The sequence below is a fragment of the Polyergus mexicanus genome, unplaced genomic scaffold (assembly GCF_030449975.1).
Source record: "Polyergus mexicanus isolate NDT 795.1 unplaced genomic scaffold, iyPolMexi1.0 SCAF_3, whole genome shotgun sequence".
Lineage (NCBI taxonomy): Eukaryota > Metazoa > Arthropoda > Insecta > Hymenoptera > Formicidae > Polyergus > Polyergus mexicanus.
The window spans coordinates 2,908,974-2,927,397 of NW_027223323.1; the positions used below are offsets into that span (position 1 = coordinate 2,908,974).

The window sequence follows — 18,424 nt, forward strand, 5'->3', positions numbered from 1 at the left end:
GACAAGGTTTTCTATTAAAGCGGAAAATCCAAAAGAAAGAAGAGAAAGAATACTATTGGCAACTTTTCTTGTTTATCTTTCTGTCTATACTCCATTTTTCTGCATAGAGTTATTTCCGCATATTTCATTGTGAGACATTTATCTCTCATCAGCTTTTATATTCTTTTGTTCACAGATCATTGCCGCTCTTGTATTCTAGACAGTTTTCTATATATTCAATGCTTTTTTTAAAAATTGAGAGAAATTCTTTTACATTTTTTTTTTTTTTTAACATAAAGGACAAATGATTCAGGTTCAAAAGATGTACAATGTATGATCGAGCGTGCCGAAAAATTTTCAAAGATTTTACAGGTGCAAATAATAGTGTACCGAATGCATTGTTATGCAAGGCAAAACGCAATACCGAGGTCAACGATCATCGTCACATTGTCCGTTTTGTACACTTCTCCATTCTCTATACAGTTACGTGTCACAAATTTTCATGCAAATAACATTTTCGTAATCTATTTAGATATTTAAAATATTTGTGACATCTACGCTATCGCTTGATTTGTATAAAAGTGGCTTTTTCGCAAGAAGCTTTTTCTGGAAAAGTAAACACCTTGAAAAAACAGTGGGTACTCTGTTATATTTAAGTCAAAAGTATGGTTGTGCGAGATGCTGATAGAGAGGGATTTTTTATTTTTCGAATGGTTTTTAAAGACACGATCATTCGAAAACGTTCTTCGATTTTCGCGGACACCGCGTTTGCTTTTCTCAAACGAATTTTCTGAAATTTACTGTACCTATGCGACTTTTTGATTTCCCTATAAATTGCTATCGTCAACTATTATTTTCCGATTATTTTACAGAGAATGTCAAACAATCATTCTATCACGCATCCAAGGCCGGCGTCCCTCTTCATCTTCCGTCCGTCGCGTGTGCACTTTGTGAGCATCAACAAAACAACATTGGCAAGATGGCCTCTCGAGTGAGAAGAAGCCGGTGAGAGCGCGGTAAAAGAATGAAAGAGAAAAAAAAATCGAGAAAATTCTCTCGGCTCGCGCGCGAACAAGCGTTCAACGTTCACGCGTGCTCGCCCTCGTGCTTGAGTGCAATGGAGCCGTGCGACGTACACATGCCGATCGCGCTGCGTGCGTGCGTGCGTGCGTGCGTGCGCGCGCGCGTGCGTACGTGCGTGCATGAATGCTCGCGCGGGCATTAGTGACGCATATAAGTGCGCACCGAGTGTAAGTAGGCCACGGTGCTTTCACACGATAAGACCTTATCAGAGGCGTGCGCGCGTACGCCTTTGGTTCGCATCGTGCGTGTGTGTATCTCTGCCCCCCACCATCCCTTCCTGCGCCTGTGGCACTGCCGCCTCCCTGGAGCTCACCGACTGCGCCCTCATGATCTCGAGAGATCTCCCTTCCCTCTCTTTCATTCTCTCACTTCATCTCTTTCATGTATATACGCGCCGTCTTCTCTTTCTCTATCCTCCAGGTCTCTCTCTTTCCTTGGTAATATCAACAGATTATCCATTCCTCTCCCTTGTGTTGTATATACAGCAAGATATGAAGTATTTTTCTTTTTCTCGGACGATTCTCTCTCGTGTGTGTTATCTATAAAATTCTTGTCTCTCTAAATTAGTGTTTCCGCGGTAAGATAATAATAAGCATCAGAGACGTTTATTTCTTTAAATCGCTGGGTTCAGTTTATATAATTGATTTAGAATGTATATTGCATTTATATATATATATATAATTATAGAAGAGATATTCTTTAATTTATTAAAAAAGAGAAAGAAAGAGACAGAGAGATGATAGAAGGACATATCAATAAGACTATTTTGAAATTAATAGAAAGCATGAGAAATTGTAATTTACAAAATGTTCATTATATCTTCCTAAATTTATATCTATATTGATATTTCAAAATGTACTGCTATATAAAATTTATAATAAAAATTTATAATAAAAATAAATAAAAATAAATAATAAATTTATAATAAAAATAATAATATGATATAGTTAATTATTTTTATTTCAGAAATGAAAATAAATTTAAATAACATACCCCTATCGTGATGTTATTTCAGAAATAAAAATAATTAGATTACATCACGATATATGCGATATTTTAAAATAGTTTTACCAAGTGCACAAATATACACACGGTCAGAAAATGAATATTTACGACCTGTAATAAACGGAAATGAAAATTTCGAAACCGATTGTCAGTATCTATATCTAACAGAAGTTTAACTTTTACGATTATAACGAAGAGGGAAAAAAAAATAGAGTAGTTAAACTAGAAACTGGAATAGAAATAGAGCAATATATTGTTAAAGAAAAAAGGGTAACCTTGCGACAAAAGAGTGAGTTTCTCGAAATACGCAGCCATCCTTCGATTTTACGAGGTCAGAGATGTGGAAGACGAAAGATTCGTTGTTGTCGAAATTATTGCATCTGATGTTTTTTTATTTCCGACTGTTTATTGGAGTATTTTCTTAGTCCAGCCTGTTGCGAAACAATTTCGCACACTAGCCGAAAAAGGGAAAAGTTCTGAATGAGTGAGATTTATTTTCAACTCTCTAACCCATTCGAAGATAATTTGAAGGGGCGAGACGTGACATAAATATGGTTCACTCTATTAATAAAAAAAAAAAAAGATTTTTACGAAAACTCGAAAATTTCTAAAGAATCTTTTAACACATCTTACGTACGTAAACATTGAATAAATTCTTTCACTTTATTTTACTTACTTTTCCTTATTACTTAAAATGAAGAAAAATAGACGTGCGCACGGATTTTAAAATTTTAATTTGATATTATAGATATTATTTTTTTTATCGTTCAATAGCTAGTCTTGACTTATCGTAGCCGATACTAATATAGTTTTTTCGAGTTACAAAATGATTGTTAATAAAGCGGTTTCAGAGGAAATTAAGTTTCTAGGTAATAAACGCTTGTTGTCCACTTGAATTCAAATGCCAATCCAATTATTTCATAAAGCTTGTAGATATATATATATATACATATATGTGTGTGCGTACGAGAGAAATTTTCTTCGCACAAACATGCTCGCGATACACGACGAGATTTTCGCGTCGTGTCACGTCCCTGGACCGCATCGAGACGCGTTAACGCGACGTACAAATAACAATGTGGGGACCTTGAGACCGCAATGGTGCAAGGCATCGAGAGCGCGAAACGCTCGCATAACGTTACGGCATTACATAATGATGCGCGAATGCAACGTCGCGTCTGCTGCGCTCGAAAGCAGGGCGAAGAAGATCAGGATCGTGGAGAAAAAGGCGCGGGAAGGTGCACGCGTGCACGTACGCATTAAACGTGTGCTTTAATCGTGTATGTGTCAAGTCAAGGTAACAGAAGATTGTACCGATCGATTTATCGTATAGACCGTTTTATCGCGCCGCGGCTGCTCTCAAAATATCAACAATTAGCGCCGTTCTATTAAAGAAAGCACGATTCCGTTTCTAATCTCGAGTATGCATTCCGTCAACAATAATCGATAGCGGATTCCACACGTGTCGCGGCCATGTTACAATAAATCCTAGAGAGAAACCGGGTAAATAATTTTTTATTTCAATGCAATCGATAACGCGCTCCATCGTGGAACACGTGGAATCAATTAATGTAATAGCGCATTAGGTTTTTCTAGCGGTAGCGCACAACACACACATATATATATATATATTTTTTTTTCTCCTCGCCACACAATATAGCCGTGTATTTCGAGAGAGGAAAAATTTTTAAAATATTCCTTTTAAATTTCTCAAACGCGCTTTTCTAAGCTCGCATTTTTCTCTATACACCGATTGACCTATATGATGAAATATTTCTCGCGTTTTTATCGTCGATAATCGCACTGAAGACAGTTTGTACTCTTTCAAATACTTTCTAGAAATGAGATAAGAGCAATAAAGACAATAACTCGTTATCAGGGAAAATCGTGATTGGAAATGGCAACAAATATAAGCATATGGTTGAGAAATACTGTCACAAAATACTATTGCAATTGCGTCATCTAAAATATGTAAAAATATTGTGCATGGCGACAAGAAAGCGATTATAGAAAAGAAAGCCGAGATATATGCGAAGAACGCAGTTAGAAATGACCGTGAATCCAATATGTGACGTGATGCGAATTTGCATGAATTGTGAGAATCTAATCAGTTACGCGAATCGTGGCTGCGCGATTGAACGACATTTCACCGCGATCATTCCTAATTTTTATCTCGCGCATATTCCGTCCTTATATTGAGATTATATAATTGCTTTATAGAAATTTTATATGTAAATTACATGTATTCTTAATTAAAGAGAAAGAGAGAGAGAGGAAGAGAAAGGTTTCCGTTCCTGCGTATTTAATACAAGTTATGTCGCCTATATTCTTCAAGTATTCGATTTACAATTAGCAATTGACAAAGAAATTAAAAAAACGATAATTTTTCTAGAAATAATTTTATGATACTCATACAAGTGCCGACATTCGCTCTTCTGCGCGTGTTTCTTCTCGATTCTTGTCACTTGGATGCATCGACTCCGACCGATGTCGCGCGATTGCGTCAACGCCTTTAACTCCAACCGTTTCTATCGACGGTACGAGAACTGTCGTTTCAGAAAGACGATCTCTTATGCAACCTCGTCGTTGTTTTTTTTCCTATTTTCCTTACGGCCAGGCGCGTATTCTTCTTTGGAAAGTCGAGGTCTCGCGGCTTATTATCTGGCCACGTATGTACGTGGAAAAAAGACCTTATCGTTCGTCGCCAACGCGCAGATTCGTCACGATCTGTGCTCCGTCGTTTCGCGAAAACTTTCGCGATCGCGCAACTCGCCTTTCACAAATCACTTTCAAAAATCGCATTGATAATGAGTGATGCGCTTCATCAATCTGATACAATTTTAATATTAATTTTTTTCCCGGAGACACATTGACTTTATATTATCGGATAACTTGATCCGCAAAGCAAGATATGCGGAACAAACAGGGAAAAGAAAAAGATACAAAAAAAAGAACATTTGATGAAAAAATTAATCTAATATTTGATGAGAATGTATCGATATTCATTTTATTTCGCAACGACAGAATTATAGATTTTTTCTAATTATTTATTATTTATCATTAGTGTCGGCCAAAAATCCTTCGGTTATTTAAGATACTACTCTCTGCGTGAATCATGCTTTGAAAAATACTTTTATCTACGCAGAAAAATTACAGAAAATGTTAATCATCATCTTCGCGACGACGCGTTTCCACAAAGTTAGCTGGGACATTTCTTGGCGGGAAGCTTGTTTACGATTGCATTTTTTGCGGAAAATACCTTCCGGGGCGAGAATACTCGCATGCTTCGATTCTATTTCGACGAACGGGAGCACGGGAGCGGACACGCTAGCGTATTTCTGTCAACTACTACATACGAAGTAGAAGGTTACCGCATGACATCAGTCCGGGAGCCATTACTATGCTCTATTACTGCGTTCCCCGCGATGATAGCACAATCGCATTTTCTTCTATTACGAGAGTTACGGGCTCGCGATCGTCTATTAGGAATCTCGTCGGCGAAGAATCGCCGATGGAAGCGTCGAATGGGATAAAGCGGCGCGATGGACGACGCGCGCGTCTTCGCTCGGAGATGCAAACGGGACTCTTCAAGGTAATTAAAATCTTTGTGACGAGCGAGATTAGCGCATGAGTTTTTATTGACTGAAACAAGAACAGATCTGCGCGCGTGATAAGATGCGCATGTTCGAGAGAAACGCTGGACGCGACACGTCTCTCTTACACACTTAATAAAACGACATAACGATGTCAGGCTTACGCAATCAATTTCGCACGTTTTCAATTGTCTAAGGCATCGGGGTTGCAAACTGGGGCGCGAGGAAATTCTCGAGCAATAATATACAATAATATGAAGCGTATTGATATATCCAATTCACTCTCTTGGCAGGGGAAAAGGATATTAATATTTTCCAATTTATTTTTCAATTTATTTTCCAATATTAATTTTATTATGTAGTGCTGTGTTTAAGGACGATATAAAGGGATATAATGAAAGTTTCAAAGATGCGTGGTTTGAAGCAAGTGGCAAATTTGCTGCAATTTAATCTTTAATTTAATTCGACGTAGCAACTTTTTATCCATTTAATCACATCTGTGCCATTTAATATGTTAATTATGAAAGAGTAGTTTACTAATTTTTATTACAAACGTGACTGATCTCGCCTTGTCAATGGGCGCGTGGCTGCCGCATCGGAGGAACGTTACAAAGAGAAGCGTTTGTCGGCGACCTAAAGCCACACATTCGCTCGGCAAACGAGCTCGGCATGCTGATATTTTGCAAGACGCGCAAATATGTGCATAAATAGATGTGCCCATCTTGTAATCATTACGCGAATAGTTCCGAGACGCTCCTCGGTCTTAAACGGCCGTATCTTTTCGCTTCGTGAAAGCAGGACGGCAATGAAGTTGGATTATCTCCTTCGCGTCGAGATGACTTCATCGAATGTGTTTCTTTCGAGTTAACAATTTATTAAGAACAATTTTAAACAAAGCTACTCTTCTCTCTGTCCATTCTACACGCAACGTACAACTTCAAAAAATCTCGATGGTTAGTCATCGTAGATTGACAATGATTTTGATGCTCGAGGGCGCCGCGCGGGAAATCGCAAATCGTTGATTCGATCGGCTTAACAGCGCGTAAATGAGTGTCCCATCAATGCTAATGACGAGCGCACACGCTCGTGCAACCTCGTTCTTATTTTAGAATCCACTCGTATGTTTCCGCGAAAAGGTGTTACCGCCTTTCATCGTGCGACAAAAAGCGCAGCGCTCTAGGACGTCCGTAATTCCATTCGCCTGATCCTCGATTAGTCTGATACGTGTTTATTTTTTGTTCTTTTATTGCGTGCAATAAAGTCGCATCATAATTGTTATGTCAAATGGTATATAATATGTGGTTGGTATTTCCAGAGCGAGATTTTGCAATAGGTGCGCATGCGCAGAAAAACAAAGCTTAGCTATTAATCTTTAGCTATTGGTCAACAATAAGAGCTTTATTAGTGATATTATTTAGATTCTCGTATCTCTTATTTCGGAAAAAGTTTAATATTATTATAAGTTGTTATATTTAATATATATTAAAGATTTAAGTACAGTATGAAACGCATGGCATCAAATACTTCGCAGTTTCTTCTAAATTTAGATATTTTTTTTTATTTTTTAAAAATAATTTTTCTTTTTAATTTTAAAAGTTTCAGTGGCTGTCAACGATTCGGTGTTTTATTCCCGATCGTTATATACAAGAGCGAGGCATAGTACGCCTAGTTAACGTGCGTAACTTACGCGCGCGAGACTCGCGTAAGTATGAGGTGGCAACCTTGAAACTGGGCACCACCTCCACCTTCCATCAACTGTACCACCACTATTTCTCATGCGACGGACGAGCCGACCGACAGCCGGTAGCAGGCACCAGCAGCAGCAGCAACAGCAGCAGCAGCAGCAGCAACAGCAGCAACAGCAGCAACAGCAGCAACAGCAGCAACAGCAGTAGCAGCAGCAGCAGCAGCAGTGGCGGCGGCGGTTTCAGCAGCAACGCGCAGCAACAACTAATAGAACAAGAGGAGAAAGGGAGGACAAGAGGGGGAAGAAAGATAGGGCGGGAGCAACAGCGTTGGCGGAATGAAAGAAAGAAGGTTTCCCTCCCTACATGCGGCCCTTTCCTTTTCCTGCAACTCTCCCTCCCGGGAGCCTCCTTTCTCGCGCTCTCCCTTCGGTGCTCTTATAGCCGTGCTAGCACGTCGTGCAAATGCGGGAAGCACAAACCGGATTCGCAATAAAACGAATCCCATCTCGAAATGCGCGCGAGAGGATCTAAACCTACACACGTTCAAACTGAATCCTCTCTCGCTCTTTCTCTTTCTCTTTCCTCCCCCTCGCTCTCAACTCATCCCGGCTATCTGTTAACGTTCCTCGTTGCTACATCCTCTCCCTTCGCCTTTCGCCGCGACCTCTCTTTCTCCGAGAGATTCACTCGCCCTCTCTCTCGCTCGTTGGCTCGAGTGAAAGGGACGCGGAAAGAAGGGATGATCAAACCTGTGCGTCGCACTGTGAGAAAGGTGCAAGTACAATCGTTGTCGACCGCTTCGTCTGGACGAGGGCAGTTAAAAAAGACTGGAAAAGAGAGAGAGAGAGAGAGAGAGAGAGAGAGAGAAAAAGAGAGTGAAAAAAGATTAATAAGAAGGGCTGGGCGAGATAAAGAGAAGGGAGCAGAATTGGAAGTAGTGTCGAGAGGAAGGGTGAAATTGTCTCACGAGAGAAAAAAATTAGAGTAAATTATTCTCCTTTCAAATATTATTCTGCATCATTAATCTTTGCTTTTGACGTGTTCAATACTTAATTTTCGGAATTAAGGAAAAGAGAATTAGGTATTTATAATATTTTCATAATTACAGTGATAACAGTGTTCTTATTTTATTTTCACTGTCACATTTATAAAAATAAAATCAGTGAATTAGAAGACTGTATCTAATTATAATCGTGCATGAGTCATTGAATTACGAACGCTTGTTATATTCTAGATTGTGATAAGAAGATTACGGATAATGTCGAAAAATTTTAAACTATTGCAATTTCAAAAATTACGATACTTTCATATTGTGAGCCATAGCGAAACATGGATTGATATTTTATAATTTAATTAGTATTTTTGATATTGAGAAATTTATTTACAAATATTTAAAGATTTATATGTAATTATTTAAATTTTTATTTCTCAATTGAAAAATTTTAATCCAAAATAAATAAAGCGTGATAATGATAATAGACGAAAACAGATCGAAGAAGATTTTCAGAAAGCAAACGATCGTGCAAGAAAATGTCGTTTTAAAAAAAGCCGAGACTCAGAATCTCGAAAGCGTAAACACATTACGAAGGCGGGAACGGGGGAAAGAGTAAAGTGTTTAATTGCATGTATGCCGAGGCACCGAGAGGAGGAGGACCTTGCGAGTCTCCCCACCCCCTCTCTCTCTCTCTCTCTCTCTTTCTCTCCATCTTTCTCTTCTTTTTCCTCTTTTTCGCGCATAATAATAAACAGCAGCCGTATGCTCCCTACAGCGATTACGCAACGCCGCTTGGCCTTCTCTCGCGTACCGATTGTAAATTAGACCGCATCATAAATAAATAAATAGCGCGCAAACGGCATTACCGATCGTCGTCGGATAAATCGACGGACATGATTCGCGACAATCAAACAAGCGTGATAATTATACCGCATGATTAATATATTGCACGAATGATAGCGATGTGCAAATATTTGCGCGTACGCAGGCGTGAGAAATGCGCGGCGCTTCTTCCGGAAATAATACGCCTTCGCTCTTGTACGATTCGATTCAGCTTGACTCGCGATGTATCATTGAGTGATAAATCATTTCGCCCGCTAGCGATATTTATTTATTTCTTTCTCTCTTTCGAATGTGCATGGTCGAGGTTTTATTCGCGAAACGGACATCAGCTTGCAAAAACATCGATTAATCGTCGATACCGGGCGTGCTAATCTCCAAGAATCTGTATACGAGGGATATTACCCGCTCGTAAGTCTATATTTGCCCACGAAAGGTCACGGATTTCTCATCGATTAACGATTAAATGATTGGTTGAGCAGTTGACATTTTTCACGGTTATACGAAAAGGGTAAATCTCCCGAGTTGGCGAATATTTATTATTCGAATCAACCTGAAGGTGATGAATAAAAACTAAATTGATCAGCAATGAAACGTTTCGGGTAAAAAGAGACACATAAACTATTATATTGATTGTTTTATATCGACTATATTTGATATACGTATGTCGAAGAATTTTACAATCGTATTGAATTAAATTTCTTTACTATAAAACATTATTTTCACTCAAATAATCACGCACTAAAACATATCCTCGTATGTTTGTTACATTATTTACTACTAAGTAATGTAAACTCGTCACGCGTAATTTATGTGCCTTAGCAGATATTTGCATGCATACAGTAGATATTATAAATCTAAAAAACTAATTAACAAAGTTATGATTACATGACACGATATCGGACATTCCCATCGTTAAGTGTACGACGTTTGGATAAAGATTTTAAAAGAATCAAATAAATTTTATAACGTGATTCGAGCGTTGTTTCGTCAGCTGTTTTGTACAGATGAAGACGCGAAAGGCGGGAAGGAGGAAGACCGCGTAAAGGCGCCGTCACACGGGACTCACCGCATCAGCTGTTTCACGACCTCCTTTCCACGCGGCCCTCCAACGAGATTCGTCTGGCGCGCTAAGTATAGCAGTCGGTCGCGTTACTGCAATCATCGTGCGTATCACAGATTCGCCGATCGTCGATGACAATCCGCCGTGACGGCGGAAAAAATGAAGCTGCTCGTCAGGTCGAAAATTGTAAAGCAACATCGGCGCAGCATATTACCCACTAAATAACGAATCTACGATGGCAATCGAACATTTACACGTGATTTTCGTTAAGGAGCGACACGCGTTTCTTTGCGTACCACAGTCGACTTGCGTAACGCACTTTTCAGTTGACCCCGTCTCGACTCTCGTTTCAAAAGACTGAAGACAATCGCGCGACTTCAATGAAGGCTTTGTTACATAAAATAATGACGAAGCAATATATTTATTAATGCACGTGTATTTTATCCTTCAACATGGTGGTTTGTTCACGAAATCGCGTTCTCATACCTAGCGATTGATAATTAATCCTCGTAATGCGTGCTTTAATTCTTATTTGTTTGTCAGAGTATGATGTCGTAAGTTAGAATTGAAACCGATGTAATATCATCGACTTCATTTTTCAATGCCGATAAATGTAAGCGCGGAGATTGTTTTCGTTTGCCTGCAGCATCGAAATCTTTGACTTCACCAAAATTATACCGGTTTCGATTCTTTCTCTCCGTTTGATTGCGAGCTACGTGTTCGCCGATCGAACAAAACTCCACGTTTCCTGGCGAAGGGAGGTAACGGACATTAAACCGGCCGTGTTTACCGTCGAATCGTTCAAGCATTTCGCGATCGATTGCTCGTAAAACACCGCCGCAACCAGCGACCAGCATCGTCGATATAATTCTTGATGAGAAAGAGATCTTTATGCTACGCCTGTGTCTTTTTTTCGAAAAAGAATGCAAATAAAAAAGAGGAAAAAGAACGACAGAGAGGGAAATAGAAAGAGAGAGAAAGGAAGAAGCGGACGGAAGTGTTATGCAGAGAAAGGCGAGAGAAAGGAAAAGCCAGAGTGATAAAGCGATCGATCTGTTGTTTCGCGAACGCTTGAAGATAATCTGTCGATTCTTCCGATGCGCACAAAAGACACAAGAAGAATGCAAGTTAAAGGAGAGTAAAAAAAAAGAAAATAAATAGAAAAAGAGTGTTTAATGTTCATATGATTTGTTACAGAATATTTTTGTTTTCAACTTTAACATATTCAAATTGTCTTGCATATCATCTGAAGTAAAATGTTGAAACGTGCTATCTTCAGACAAACAATAAGAAAAACATTATAACTTTCGTAATTTAGGATATTCAGTTAAAGAGAGAAAAAGTTGATATGATAAAGGGGATCTTTGTTGGCTCTGCGAGTAGAAAAATCTGTAGGTTTGAAAATGAGACTTAATACTATCTAACAAGAGAACGATACTTATTTATTTCACGTCTGATTCTTTCCGAGACTCGTTGTCGACTTACCTATTACATGAAACAGAACTTTAAGAATATTTGAAAAAGGAAAGGAAATATAAGTAATAAGCAGAGATAGACAACAAGGACGTAGAAGGTAAACACAAGCGCGACGCGTTCGAATAAATTTCGTTACGTGAAGCAAATTGGATAACGATATTAGAATTTATAAAAGAGCCTTCGAATAAAGTTAATAAACAGATAATAGATCATTTTTCACTAAACAAGATTTTATAATTTTAATGATGAGTTGAAAAAGTTATATTTGAAAATGGCGGATAATAAATACAAAGATAACTTACGAATAGAAGAGATACAACGATTTATATTACGAGTTAATGTTAAAAGAAAGAAGTGAATAGAAAGATCGATGAGTTGGCATTAGAGAGAGGAGACTCTGGTTAAAGCGTTATAATAGCATAATAGAAAAATGGCAGAGAAAAGGAAACATGGGTCAGGACGTAGGAGTGGCGATATATTACCAATGCTGGGCTGGAAGAAAAAAAGATGTATAGAAACAGAAAAAGATGGACGGAATGAGGAGGCGGAGTAAGAAATTGTATGGATGGAGTCAGTATGGATACAGTATGGAGTCTACAACCAAAGTGATGAATTGAAAGAAGAAAAAAGAAATGAGAGAAAAGTGTGCGATGCAAAAACGGAAGGGATGAAAGGGCGGAGTAGAAATTGCAGGTATAGCGCGAAGAGGGAAGGAAAGAAACGTGCGAAAGAAAGAACGAACGGATATGTGGCGGAAGAAACGTGTCAGGAAGTTGTGAAGGACACACGAGGGAGCAGGAAGAAGCGCCGAGATCGCACGGTGATCCTTGCAGTCTTTTCTCTCTCTCTCTCTCTCTCTCTCTCTCTCTCTCTCTCTCTTATTCTCTCTGCCTCCATTCTTACACATTACGCGCACGGGCTTTTATATTACACCATTGCGACGACAAGGAGCGTCTCTATTTTGATGCATTCGAATGAAGAAGACAGGAACATAGTACAGACCATATATTTAGCCTAGTGTGCGTAGATTTCGCGTACGCTAGAGAGGTATTGAGAGAAAGATAATGAAATGGAGAGGGAATCTGAGAGAGCCGAGACTGAGGGAGAAAGAGCGAGTTAGAATAGATGAAAGAATGTAAGAGAAAGGGAGAAAGAGAGAGAGAGAGAGAGAGAGAGAGAGAGAGAAAGAGAGATAGAAAGACACCAATGGAGAATCATGCTCCAATAAAAACAGGCGGAGACCAGAGAATTTGCTCTTATCGTGACGCCTGCGCCTGTGCATGTGCATTCTGACAGAACACATAAGCCACATGCGTACACGCACACATATGCGGTTGCTCATAGTTATATATATATATATATATATATATATATATATAGAGAGAGAGAGAGAGAGAGAGAGAGAGAGAGAGAGAGAAGAAAGAGAGAGAAAGAGAAAAAGAGAGAAAGAGCGACACCTCACCAATAAAACCTAGGCAAGAGAGCTATTTGTAATGCAATAGTGAGAGCACCAGTGGGGAAAGAAAGAGTGGAGGAAGGTGGTGGTAGGTGGAGCGCTTATAGTGGGGGAGAAAGAGCGAGAAAGGAAAGACAGGAGATAGATGGATGCAGAGAGAGAGAGAGAGAGAGAGAGAGAGAGAGAGAGAGAGAGAGAGAGAGAGAAAGAGTCGTTCTCTCGACGAAGAACCAATACTACGATCCCTTTACAAACGAACTCACGGACTCGTACGACCTCCTCCTCTCTGGATGCAGAGTATATCGTCGTGAATTCTCGATGGAGAGAGACGCGCTTTACGGACCCTCAACCCTTTCTGAATTTGCTTGTAAGCCCAAGAGGCCCACCTGGCCTCCTCTCTACCACTACCGATTCGCCACACTGCCGCTACAACTACCACTGTCACCGTCGTCACACCACCACTACCGGCGTACGTCGCTGCACTCATTGGATACATTAGAGTATCGCTGATGTGCCACCACTACCAACGTACCGGTAACCACCACCATCGCCACCACCTCCTGCCGACCGTCCGACTCTACCTCTCTTCGCGCTTACCTAGGACCAGACAGAGAAAGAGGGAGCGCGAACGCGCGAGGGGGAGAGTGAGAACGGGAGAGAGAAAGAAAGAGAGAGAAAGAGAGATTGATTGAGAGAAAGAGAGAGGTAGAGAGAGAGTGAGAGAGGGTCCCGGCTTTGCGCAAAAGTTACGACGGAGCGAAGAGCAGTGAGACACACCGCGGAGACCGGAAGAGAACCCTCTCTCCCTGAAGAAGGTCCTCTGACAAGAGGAGCGAAAGAGAGAGAGAAAGAGAGAGAGAGAGAGAGAAAAAGAGTGACAGTAAACATACTTGCAGAAAACATACGTCGTTCCAATCGAGAGTGTCACCGCCTGTGTGAGCGCGGAAGTGCGTTACAGACTATCACTAGTAAAATCGACAACAAGCATTCTCACACGCTGTCCGTTGCGTGAGGACACGTGCTACGCGATCTAAGTGTCTCCTTTTCTCCGGACATCCCGCGGGATCAACTCGTTCGGATCTCCTATTGTCACTTGTGATCGGAGCGATTTTTCAATGTGAACCCTTTCGACGCGTCTCGTTATATTGTCATTTTCGACATTTTTGCGAGTGACATATTTGAGAATACTACCCGTGTGACACGTATGTTCGTTCGCACGTGTTTTCGTCGGCGCACGTGCTTTCCAAGACGTCCAAGAGAGAAGAGATCCGAGAAAAGAAAGTGCGAAAGACTTTTGACAGTTCCAGCTTGCGTGTCAGACTTAGCGCTGTCTTTCGAAAGTTCATTCTGGTCTTGTGATGATTGACGCTTGTCAACGAAAAAGAGATATAAGGAAGTGAGAAAGGAGCAGCGGAGAAAATAAAGGGAGGAAGGGACAAGAAGAGAAAATTGAGGAAGAGAAAGAGAAGAGGAAGAAGAAGCAGAAGAAGCCTCGAAGCGGAGACCAGGACTCGCCGCACGCTCGCCGCTTACGTATCGGCAAGAGCGGGCCGTGTTGTGTAAGAGCTGAAAGTAAAAGTTGAAACCGCCGTGACTTGAGCTCGCGGGAGCGCGTGCTGCGCGCGCTAAAATCCGATCCTGCCTCTCGTAAGCTGCGGGCACAGCCGAATATCTCTCGCCTCTCTCTTTTCGCCCGTCTTTCTCCGGTGACTTTTGTGTGTTCTTTCTCCCAAAGATAGACAGAAAAAAGAGACAGTAAGAAGGACACGCGCGCGCGTGTGGTATATGTGTGTTTTCGCGCGTCCGGATTCGCATAATCACGGACGCCTCCTCTTCGGCGCCCTTGACGAGAAACGCCGCGGAGGACGCGGAGGATCTATCCGTGGAAGTCGGAGAGGGCGTGCTAGGGAAAGAACGAGGAGAAGAGAGAAGAGGGACGGCGCTCTCCGTTCATTGCGTAACAACGTTTTCTAGTCCGCTGCTTCGCGAAATACGCTCGCGCGGTATTTTGCTCGCGCGCTCGCTCGCGGAGGAGGTGTATCTGCGCGCATAGTGTTGACGAGACGTGGTGATTTCCCGTCGTTGCCGTCATCGTCGTCGTCGTGGTCGAAAAGGCGATTTCTATACGCGTGGTAACAGACGCTAGAACGAACGATGGAAAGTAATCGCGCGTTTCACTCCGTTCGGCGCGAAACGCGAATGTTCAAGGTCACCATCGCTGGTACATCCCACCGGTAATCCCTCCATTTCCGGAGTTAGTAGAGAGCGGTCGTTATCATCGTCATCATCATCATTATCATCATTATCATCATTATCGTCGTTGTCATCATCAACTGGGTAGCACCACCGCGGTGGAAGGACTCGACGCGGTATTCGCGTGCGAATTTAACCTGTCTCTCTCTCTCTTTCTCTCTCGGTTCGCGATCGACAGCGCGCTCGCTTTTACCTCGCCGTCTCGTTCGGGCGCAAGAAGTTTCGCAAAAGGGATTACAACACGCAGAAGAGAAAGGAGACAAACAGACGGAAAGGGAGACGCGGAAGGGAAAAGGACAGCGAAGAAAGAGAGAGACAGACCAAGACGGAGAGGGAGACAAGAGGCAAGAAGAGGAGGAAGAAGAGGAGGAGGAGGAGAGGAACATACCGCGATACGACACCCGTGTGCGGAAAAACCGCAGGAGGAGGACACGGAATCCTCGCGACCGTCGCGTGCTTCGACGACGAGGACGAGGACGAGGAAGGCCGAAGGAAGTCGAGGAACTCGCTCTCTCGGAACGAGGAGAAAGAGGCGGAGGGCAGACGGACCGTGTAGGACGGGTCTGAAAGACGATCCGGATGTGGCGAGAGCCGCTCGCTTTCCGCTCTACCGCTCCCCCGTCGATTGTTACCGACATTGAATTCGCGGAAAAGAGTCTCGTCGTCGTCATCATCGTCGTCGTCGTCGGTATTACCGTGTTGTGTGAAAAATTTGGTAATCCGCGATAAAGGTGCTGGCTGGAGAACCGCCACTACAAGGGGGGGGGGAGGGGGACACACACGGCCGAGCGGAATTAAAAGCGCGTTTAAAAAGGTTAGCGGGATAAAAAAGGCGCGCGCGCGAAAGGATAAGAGAAAGGAATAGGAGCCACCTCCGAGTCCTTGAGAGTACCCAACGGGTAAAAGTGCCGCGCGCAGAGAGCCAGCCGGTTGACCCTGGACAGTCAACGGAGCAGACTTCGCGAAAAAAGTTCTTCCCGTCGTCGCCGTCATTAGTCGTTGTCGTAGTCGTCGCCTTTCTTCGTCATCATCGCGGAAGGATCGTCGACGAATCTGTTCGCTGTGGTACGTCGATCCATCGGGAACGCGCGTTTTATATACGTAGTGTGCGTGCGAGAGGGAAAACCACGTGCGTGTGACATCGAGCGAACGCGCGTTCGAAAGAGCCGAACGAAACGCGATGACAAGGAGGATTGGAAGAAACGGCTAATCGGTAAAAATTCATCAATCTCGCTCAATCTCGGCTTTCGAGATTGATTTTCGTTCAAATTTTCGTCGAGGAACGCGTACCCGCACCAAGTGTGAAGTGTGATACATATAGTATCGGCGTCGCCGATTTTTCTCGACAATCCGTATTGGAGTACCTTTCGTGTTTGAGTTTATCTTTCTCGTTCGACGTTGTTGCTACTGATTTGTTTCTCTCGTGCTCTCAGTGAGTGATCCATGCCGTGGAATATCAATGTACGTCACGTGTCCACAGCGTCGTTCACGTTGCCGCTGTCACAGGATCTCGGCTCCTCGTCGCCGGCTCGCAAAGAGGATGCCTTCAGGTTCGACGTGACACTCCCGAGGGATACATATATATATAAATAACGTGTCGCGTTATTTATCCTGGATACTGTTGCCGATCACACATTGGATAGCGGCAGAAAAAGCGTAAGGTGAGAAAAATGAACTACATAACTCTTACGGGTATGTAATGCTGATGATTGTCTCTCTCTCTCTCAGTTACATAATTCGTTCTTTTCCTTCTCGAGAATCTATTTCTTTACGAATATCGAAACGATGTCAGCTGATGCGTATTTCTGTCGCGTTAATTACGCTATCGCCCTGACAGATTCTCGAGTAAAGTCTACGTTGCATAAGACGATTGAGAAATTAGCACGTTCGCCGCCACATGCATTTCGCCGCGGTTTATTTCTCACGCCAGCGATATGTTTTACGCTTGTGTATTGGCGGCCAAACTTAACGTAAACAATCGACAGGTGCTGTAAATGTCTTGTGCCGTATCGACAAGTGCAGGTAAACGCCTGTATACTGTAAGTCTTGTTTCTCACGCCGGTCATGTACCGCTGGCGATATATGCGGCAGCGGACGTGTCAATTTCACCTTCTTTCTGGCGAGTCGAGCGATTTCAAATATATCGTTCAGATGGAGATTTAGGGGCAAATTGTACCACCAAGTTGCGCGAATGGAAAAACTTTGACGAATCTATTATCGCCGGTGCATAATATTTTGATATTACAAACAGATAGATCGAATAAAGGGAAGGAGAATAATTAAGGATAAATTGCGCTGCGACCTCTTGAGCTAAATGGTCTCGATCTTTCTCTCTGTTATTGCTAGCATCCGATATTTTGATAATAGATGAGTTGGCCGATCGCGCTGTTTAGCTCGAGCCCGGGTTAAGGATGATCGATGATGTAATGTTGACATAAGCGTTGGAAAATGTTTGCGGCCACTTTTACGGATATGATAGGATAAAGCGAAAAGATACAGGTATCGATCTCCGCGCGACGACGATCATGCATTTAGTTATACACGACGATAGCAATATATCGTACACGACGATAGCGATTCTTTTCGTTTTTACCGATACGTACCGATATGTACGAATTTCCGTTCGTATTCAGGGACGTCCAAATCTTTCGTCAAGTCTTCACCGGCTTATCGCCGTCGACGACTCATTGTCGTCTTTTCTTATCCACGAAACGGTAAACTGACATTTCGATTGGATGCAAGAGACAGTGTGAATTAATGCGGCGACGTAATTGGTAGCAAAAACGAGACGGCAAGGCCTGACGCGCCGCGAGGGACAGATAGATGGATTGCGGCGAACCGCGCTGACAATGGGAAAATATGATCGGTGGTGTATGCCATCGAGCACACAAGTGACATAGTTATTGCTTCTTAAAAAAAAAAAGAAACAACTGTTTTTCTCCATCTGTGAAAGTCTGCGCTCAGCAATATCCGCTAAACAATAATTAGCTTCGC

The 18,424-nt window shown here is 42.1% G+C and overlaps 2 protein-coding genes across 4 annotated transcripts in view; both read left to right on the forward strand.

Annotated features, from left to right (window-relative positions):
* LOC138931769 (tyrosine-protein kinase Dnt) overlaps nt 1–975 on the forward strand; it is a 110,573-nt gene extending 109,598 nt beyond the window's left edge. The window contains exon 10 of the transcript XR_011446673.1: nt 852–975. The gene's annotated coding sequence lies outside the window, so the exon portion shown is untranslated. The remainder of the gene's footprint in view (nt 1–851) is intronic.
* Nucleotides 976–13,242: 12,267 nt separating this feature from the next.
* The window catches only part of Ken (ken and barbie), a 35,369-nt gene continuing 30,187 nt past the window's right edge, over nt 13,243–18,424 (forward strand). Inside the window, exon 1 of one of the 3 annotated variants that reach the window (XM_070292869.1) lies at nt 13,243–17,091. The gene's annotated coding sequence lies outside the window, so the exon portion shown is untranslated. The remainder of the gene's footprint in view (nt 17,092–18,424) is intronic. The other 2 variants (XM_070292871.1, XM_070292870.1) reach the window with 2 other exon arrangements.